Source organism: Nyctereutes procyonoides, unplaced genomic scaffold (genome assembly GCF_905146905.1).
Source record: "Nyctereutes procyonoides isolate TBG_1078 unplaced genomic scaffold, NYPRO_anot_genome, whole genome shotgun sequence".
Taxonomy (NCBI): domain Eukaryota; kingdom Metazoa; phylum Chordata; class Mammalia; order Carnivora; family Canidae; genus Nyctereutes; species Nyctereutes procyonoides.
The window spans coordinates 9,810,174-9,818,773 of record NW_026575148.1 but is presented as its reverse complement, the minus strand read 5'-3'; the positions used below and the strand labels follow the sequence as shown (position 1 = coordinate 9,818,773).

The window sequence follows — 8,600 nt, the reverse complement described above, 5'->3', positions numbered from 1 at the left end:
TAGGGCAGGAAAACCTTTATTGCCTGCTATTCCACCTTGATTCAGCCAGCTTCAGTTTCTCTGTGGTTTGTTGTTTTCAATCCCATTCACAAACTGGAGAAATACACTTCAGTTGCAATTGGCAGAAACCCACTTCAGCTAGTTTAAGCAAAGACATGAAATTTTATTATAAGGATAAATTATGATAAATAATTCAAAGATAGGAAGCAAACTCAACCTTCTCAAGGGACTGAGATCAAGAAATGGAAACCTATCAGGAACCAAGGCAGCTCTTATAGCTGTGTCTGGTATGTCAGCACAGTTTCATGAAAGCACAGACTCTGGAGTCAGACTGCCTGAGTTCTATTTTAGCTTCAGCACATATTTACTTTAGTCAGGCTTCTGAGTTTCCTTAGTCATAAAGTGGGGAGAAAGGTATCAACCTCACACAATTATAACAGAACACTGAATGACACAGTAATGTGAGAGATTCTTACTCTGCAACACAACTAAGATTCTCCACATGCTGCTCCCAAGTCAGGTAGCCTTGACCTTTCTTTCTCAGAAAGATTAGTTGACAAACGTTCTCGACCTCAATTTTAAATACTCAAGATAACTTGATTGGTCCAGGTAGGATATAGTTGGTTCATCCTAGCTAAAGACAGAGGCATTGAGTTACCTAATACAAATATAGCTGCTGAGGCCCATCCCTGAATGTCTGTATTTCTCAGTGGTGGAGGATCATGAAATAAGGCTAAAATCAGAACAAACGAGATTTTTCTATACTTCTCTTAAATCATCAATCTTCTGTTCTTCTATAGTCACAAAAAAAATCCCAATATACGTGATTCGTCCAATGTCATGTAAACAATAATGGATGAGGTTAATGGTTCAAAACTAGATCTGACTTCAAAGTTTTCTTTCACTAAACAATGCATTAGAGTTGTTCACAATGTGAATCTTTTTTTTTTTTAAGATTTTATTTATTAATTCATGAAAGACACACAGAGAGAAAGAGGCAGAGACACAGGCAGAGGGAGAAGCAGGCTCCATGCAGGGAGCCTGATGGGCCATCAATTTTCCAATCCAATTTACACTTACACCAACAATGAGTTTGTTACACTGTATTTTTTTTAAACAAGGAAAGTAACATTATCAGTCTATTGTGCTAATTATATTTCTTTGTTCTACAAATGTGTTTTGTTTGAGGTTCTTTTTTTTTTTTTTGAGGTTCTTTTGTTGCTAATTATAAGCAAGGTTGAGTTTAGACTACCTTGTTAGGTAGTGTGCAGATCCTCCTTCATTAGTACCCTTACCAAACCACCACTCTACCAAGATTTCACTAAAAAATACTTAAGTTTGGCACCCTTTATAGCATGGTTTCTCAACAATGGCACTATTGTCATTTGGGACCAGATAACTATTTGTTGCTGGGGTGTCCGATGCACTGTAGGATCTTTAGGCAGGATCCTTGGCCTCTACCCACTACATGTCAGCAGCACCTGACCTTCATTGTGACAACCAAAAATGTATCCAGATAATGCCAAATGTCACCTGTGGGGCAAAATCTCCCCTTGCCCCATTAATAACCACTATTAACAAAATAAGTGTCCCGGCCTCTCCATACTTCATCCAAACTGTTTTGAGTCAATGCAGTGTTAATACAACAATGTCCATAGTTTCCCAGTGCTGTAGCACAGTAGAATCATCTTTTAAAAACAGTGAACTTTTGGAACACCTGAGTGGCTCAGCGGTTGAGCATCTGTCTTCGGCTAGGACATCTGGGATTGAGTCCCCCACTGGGCTCCCTGCGAGAAGCCTGCTTCTCCCTCTGCCTGTGTCTCTCATGAATGAATAAATCTTAAAAAAAAAAAAAATTAAAAAGGTGAGCTTTTAAGAATGCTTAAGCCAAGGCCCCACCTAAAAACAATGGAATGTAATCTCTTGAGGTAAGGCTTGAGCATTTTTATTGCAAAGCTACCCAAAGTTTAATTTGGGCACAGTCAAGAATTAATGTCTTAACATATTAGTCTTCCCAGGAGTATATGCTTGAAAATAGATTTCTACCAACAATTTTTCAAACATTAGTAGAATATGAGGTGTGCATATATTTGGGAAATAGAAGACTCACAGAAACTTTCAAATCACATCAAGTCATCACCTGGAGCCCATAACTATAAATAGTGGTATCTAGTATTTAGCTCCTGGTTGAAAAAAAATTTTTTTTTCCCAAATCAGACTTTTAAGGTATATACATTTCTGAATGCTTGTTAATCCAACTATTGTTAATCCTTCTAGCTAATTATCGTTAACTCGTCTCTAATCAACCTCTCAAAAGGACATTTCTCATTGTCTTTGAAATATCTTGTCTTTCACCTAAACAAAAATTTACACAACCCTGCTCCCCAAAAGCAAAGAGAATATTCCCTCTCAAGTCAAAGTCATTGATTTTAGACTCCATGATTCAATTTCTTCATTTATTACATTCCACTCCAACCTGGCTCTCGCCCTATTTATTATTCCAGCAAAATAATTCTAAGGTAACAAAAGCTCATCATGTTACTAAATCCAATGGATATGCTGATGTTATTTCATATGATTCTCAATAGCATTATATACCATTCACCACTCCTTCCTTGAAGTACTTCTGCCTTTGTTATCCATTGCACAACATCCTTGACATCTGCAACTTCTTATCCAGATCATCTTCCTCCACCTAGCCAAAAATTAACTGAAGTTCTTGACTGTATGTTCCTAGGCTGTCTTCCAAGTTTATTTCATGTATACTCAAGACGTTAATTTCTCCCCACACACTTCAGTTTTTATTCAGTCCAGATCTCCCTTCTCAGCTCCAGACCTCTATCCCAAAGAATCCTGACTCAAAGGTATCAGAAACTCAGTTATGATCCAAATTTATGATCTCCACACCTACCCATCTCCAAATATATTACCTATGAAGTGAATGCTATTACTATTCAGTTCCATGCCATTCCATTTTATGTACAGCTTCCCTCCTCCTCCCAACCCTGAATCCAACGGCATCAACAAATTCTGTGGACATTCCCTTCCAAATCTACTCTCTCTTCTGTAACACTACACTGGCCCATCAAGGTATTTCTTAGCTTTTAGCCTAATTCACTAAAGGATATTGTGTTTTCTTTGACATACCACTAATTTTTTAAGGCTAGAGTAAAATTTCCAATTTGCAAATCCTTCATTACCACAGTTTAAAATCCTTCAAAGGTTACCCTTTGTTCCAAGAAAAGAACCCACTTAATTTTTATTACTGATTTTTTTAGGGGGAGAAAAGAGGAGAGGGAGAATCTTAAGCAGGCTCCATGCCCTGATGCAGGGTTCCATCTCACAACCCTGAAATCATAACCTGAGCTGAAATTAAGGATTGGATGCTTAACTGAGCCACCCAGGTGCCCAGAACCCACTTCTTTACCTGGTTTTGGATCCTGTATAGCCTGGCTCCTATGTAGCTTCATCTTCCTTTGTTCTATCTGCTCTAGCAGTACTACCCTCCTTGTAGTCCAAACCAGAGCACTTCGGAAAGTAAAAAATGCCCATCCTTGGCCAACTGGATTATAAATCGACCTCATCTCTCTGGTCCAGGATTTTTGCCCATCTTATTTTTTTTTTTTTTAACCTGGAAAGCTCTTTACTTCTCTTTTGCTTATCTATTCCATATTAATTCTTCAGTTCTCAGACCACATCACTTCCTTTGGAGACTCTTCTGACTAGGGTCCTCCATTATGAATTCTCACGATTGGTTCTTCATACCATTTTTGTTATGATTTTGCAGTATGATTGTTTCCTCTATTAGACTTTAACTCTTGAAAGTATGTTTTTGCTCTTATACAACCTAAGCACAGTGACCCCTCACCCTAGCAGAATGTCTGGTATGCAATTTATTGAATAAATGTCAACAATAATGCACTGGGAACAGAGTCTCCATCCACTCAAGAAGCTCACAATGTCATATGGAAACAAGTGCTTTAATACGATACAAAGATATGCTGCACTTACAGAATACACAATTTGATGTCCTAAAAGGGAGGTGGAGAGCTGCCTGACATGCCTCTTTTTTTTAAAGATTTTATTTATTCATGAGACATAGAGATAGAGATAGAGATAGAGAGAGAGAGAGAGAGGCAGAGACACAGGCAGAGGGAGGAGCCGGCTCCATGCAGGGAGCCTGACATGGGACCCAATCCCGGGTCCCCAGGATCACGCCCTGGGCCGATGGCAGCGCTAAACTGCTGAGCCACTGGGCTGCCCCTGACATGCCTCTTAGGGTGTCTGTACAATTGCAGGAGGATACATAATAATCCTTGATGAATTGCTTAAACCCGTAAGAGGCTAATTCATAAGACAGACGAACTATATCCACTTACATTTAAAGGTAACTTTCTAATGATCTGAAGAAATATGTGGCTAGAGTATCATGTGTCTCCTAGGAATGATGGGAGGCAATGCTGGGGTCAGACTGCGAAAAGACTAAAACATTATGTATGCAGATTTGTGGTATATTTAAGAATATGTATTTAAGGCAGAGGAGTGATTTCATTAGGTTTCAAGTCTGAAGGAAGCCACAGGTTGAGCTACAGGGAAAGACACAGAGAAAGTGGGGCCTATATAATAAAAGTAGAGAGGATAAAGAAAGGGTAAAGACAGCATACCCGAGGTAAAATGAACAGTAAATAAAGGATCTGATACAGCATTAATGCACCAATTTGCTACCAGTTAGCTAATTTTTTTCTTACTCTTTGGGCACACTTTGAAAATTAGAGAAAGTAGAATATATATAGTTCAAAGATTATTATTATTATTATTTTAAGATTTATTTATTCATGAGAGACACAGAGAGACAGAGACATAAGCAGGATCCCTGTGGAAAGCCCGATGCAGGACTCCATCCCAGGACCCCGGGGTAACGCCCTGAGCCGAAGGCAGACGCTCAACCACTGAGCCACCCAGGAGTCCCCAATGGTTAGATTTTATATAGTTGTCTTTTAGCATCACCTTTAAGAACCTTCCATTTGAAACTTGCGATTCAAGAATTTATCAGTAAAAATTCCCAAATATGATGGCCAAAAGTGAATGAGCAATTGGTAGGTATCAGAAAAATCCAGAAAAAAATTCTAAAACTATCTAGAACCTAGAAATTCTGCATATCAGAAGAGTGTCCAGCATTCTTAGGAAAAAATTTCCCCAGTTTCTGACTCCTGCCACCCCCCTCACCAACACTGGGAACCACAGCTCCTGTCATATAATTTTAATAATTAAAAACACAGAAAAATGTAAATTTTCACTATAAGGTGACATAGGATTTCATGGGTTCTATTTATAAAGAACTTTGTAAATTTAAGTATATTTGGAAAGTTATTCCACTGTTTGGCAAGGATCTGGGGATGACGACATTGTTTTAGATTCTAGGCTATTTTAATATTGTTCTGATTGTTTTAGCAGCTTCTCATACACAAATCCTCTCGGCAAAAAGAACATAATTATGCAATTGAAATCCTATCTTGGCATCCAAAATATTCATGAGAAAAGCAAGAGTTATCGTTGCCTTTATGTTGAACATTTCACAATTCTGGATAAGTGGTTCTTACTCTATCTCCATCTATGGATGCCCGTCAGTTAACTAGTCCTAGAAGAGCGTAACAGAATCAAGGACCCACAAAGTGCTGTCCTAGATTTTGTAAAAATAGTATGTTTTCCAAAGAATATGAAATTTCTCAAATGGGAAATAATAAAGACTTCCTGGTTGCCATTAATTTTCAGGGATTTTTGCCAGTCATGTGCTGAGATTATCAACTGTTTGTCTATTGTTTTTAGTACCAATAGAGATAAGGACAGAGTCTGTTCACACAAAGTGAAACTAAAAACTTAACTGTTCAGATAACAAATGGTCAAGAAAATAACTCTTGCCTTATTCATTTTAAAATAGCTTTTAAAAAACTTAACTGGCAAGATTGTTCCCATTTTCCACTTACCTTGTAGTTCTCCACATTCTCAATGGCAATTATAAAATTCTGTGCAGTCATAAAGAATATTATATTAACGGAAATATAAATATCCAAGGTTCAATATTTTATTACAAATTTACTAAGACTTATTTTGCAAGAAAAGCGTCTACAGAGTTTACGTGTAGTATATTACGTCCAAATGGCATAGTTTAAGAAGCTTGTGATGTGCTTTCAGAAAACACACATGTAACTCGTACAATCCTTTTTTTTGTGAGATAATGATAAAATGTAGTACAGATATTAATTCAAGACTTTATCATCCGCATCCTTCTTCTGATTCCAGAATTCTTTAACTGCCATGGTTACTGTGTTCTTGGGGCTTTTCCCTTTTACTTACCACTCTAGTAATCCAATAAAGAAACTGGTGTGAGGCACAGGAAGCTCCAATCGTTAAGGCACCTTCATCATTAATTTTGAATTACTATCACCTTTAATATTAGACACTGGCAGTTCCTCTCTACTTTTCGGGACTTCAAAAATGGATTACTTGTTACGATCTTCTTCACAACCCAGCATTACAGCGATTTAGTAATTAGGAAAAAAAAAAGATACAAGAAAAAGAGGCTGAGCACAGCTCGTTTTACAAATGATGGCAGTGCTACATTTTGTTTTACTACTTATTGATAAACATGTACATATATATACATGTATTTTAGCAGACCACGTGTACTTGTTTGCCTTTTCCTACTTCCTTCCACATACTTGGGATGATGTTTTGAGATCTCTCTGAGGCCTCTAAACCAAACTGTTCCAGCAGCTGGTGGACTAAAACAGAAGTTATTTCCGAAGAGATGAAAAGGATCGTTTTGAGAACGCAGCTACCACATTCATGCTCCTCTGCCTTGGAAGGTGGGCCTTGGCACCAAATCTGGAGAAAACGATTAGAGAGTTTGATCATTAACCTGGCCTGAGTCAAAGGACTGCGGGGGGGGGGGGGGGGCGGGGGGGGCAGGGGGCAGGTGGAGAAAGTCTACAAGAATTTGGATTTAAAGAAATGCTTTCGGGCAGCCCGGGTGGCCTACCGGTTTAGCACCTGCCTTCAGCCCAGGGCCTGATCCTGGAGTCCCGGGATCGAGTCCCACCCACCGTCGGGCTCCCGGCGTGGAGCCTGCTTCTCCCTCTGCCTGTGTCTTGTGTCTCTATGAATAAATAAATAAAATCTTGGAATGCTCTCAACACGAGTGAAGCCGGACAGCAGCGCCACGCTGGAAAGGGTGTTTCCTCCGACCCTTAAAAGGGTTGTAACTGAGACCCGCAGTCACAGTTATGCAAGAAACCGCCAACTAAGTAGCAGCGGGCCAGCTGGACACAGTCAGCAGCGTCCCGGGAGCTGTTTTTGTGCAGCGAGCCTGCACGGCGCCCTCCTCCCCGCCTGCGGGCAGGCGCCTACAAGGGCCGTGAAAGCCTTTCCACAGAGGAGGAGGTGTCACGGCAGCAGCAGCCCGGTCTCTCTCTCTGCTCCTGGGCGGCCCCGCCGGGAGCCTGTGCCACCGGCGCCGAAGCGGGGCAGGCGGCGGGGGGGAGCGCAGTTGCCCGACAGCCGGGTTCCCAGGCCGCCTGGGGGGAGGCACACCGCCACCCCCCCGTCGGGACTCCCGGGAGCAGGGTTCGAGGCCTGGGCCCCCAGACCGCGCACAGGACCCCGGCCTGGCCCTCCCGGGGCGCCCCGAGCCCCCGCGTCGTTTAGAGCATCCCCCTCCCCGCCCCGCAGCCCGCCGCTCCCCCGGTAGCCTCTCAGTCCCTCCGCCGCGACGTCCTTAGCCCGCAGCTCCCGCTTCCCGGAACCGAATCCCCGGCCGCTAAGCGAGGGCGCCCGAGCGAGCCCCGGCGGCCAGAGTCCGGCGGCCCCCGCGCGGCCGGCGTGCGCGCCCCCGCCCCCGCGCGTGCGCGCCCCCGCCGCCAATAGCCTCCCTCCCGCCCCCCCCCGCTCCGACGGCCCCCGCGGCGTGGCCCCGCCCCCCGCCCGCGCGCGCGCGCCCGAGAAGCCCGGCGTGCGCGCGCCCGCCCGCCTCGCGCCCAGTGGAGCCGGGGAGCGAGCCGAGGAGCTGACGTCGCGCGGGAGGCGGAGGCGACGGCGACCTCGGCGGCGGCGGCGGCGGCGGCGGCGGCGGTTGCGCTCGCTCTCTCGGCGTCATGGCGGCTGCCGGGAGCCGATAAGCGGCGGGAGCGGGAGCGCGCGCGTGGCCGCGGCGGCGGCGGCGACGACGACGGCTCGTTACTTGTCGCCTGTGCTGCCTTCCTCGCCGTTGGTGCTTCAATAATGAATTGATTGTTGGATCCGCTCCGCGGGGGGATCGCGCGTTGGTGCGGCGGCGGCGGCGGCGGCGGCGGCGGCCCGGGGCTTGTCCTTCCCCTTCTTCCTCCCCCTCCTCCTCCTCCTGCTGCTCCTGCTCCTCCTCCGGCTCCTCACGGACTCCTGCTCACCCCGAGACGCCCGGAGCCGCGGGGACTCGCTCGGCGGCGGAGACCGCGGGCCCGGGCGCGGGGGAGGCCGCGGAGCCCGGTCGGCTCCCTCCGCCCCGCGGAGCCGTGCACGCCCGCCGGTAAGAAAGGGGGCGGCGGGCGGCGGGCGGCGGGCGGGTC

General features: G+C 44.8%; 1 protein-coding gene and 1 long non-coding RNA gene across 3 annotated transcripts in view; one reads left to right on the top strand and one right to left on the bottom strand.

Moving 5' to 3' along the window:
* Positions 1-6,066: 6,066 nt before the first annotated feature.
* LOC129501653 (uncharacterized) lies at positions 6,067-7,879 on the bottom strand. Its single transcript, XR_008662776.1, has 2 exons — positions 7,040-7,879; positions 6,067-6,885 (listed from the first exon to the last, which is right to left on the bottom strand). It is a non-coding gene; the product is annotated as an uncharacterized LOC129501653 (long non-coding RNA).
* A 191-nt stretch (positions 7,880-8,070) lies between these two features.
* CHD1 (chromodomain helicase DNA binding protein 1) overlaps positions 8,071-8,600 on the top strand; it is a 73,806-nt gene continuing 73,276 nt past the window's right edge. Inside the window, exon 1 of one of the 2 annotated variants that reach the window (XM_055312829.1) lies at positions 8,071-8,560. The gene's annotated coding sequence lies outside the window, so the exon portion shown is untranslated. The remainder of the gene's footprint in view (positions 8,561-8,600) is intronic. The other variant, XM_055312830.1, reaches the window with a different exon arrangement.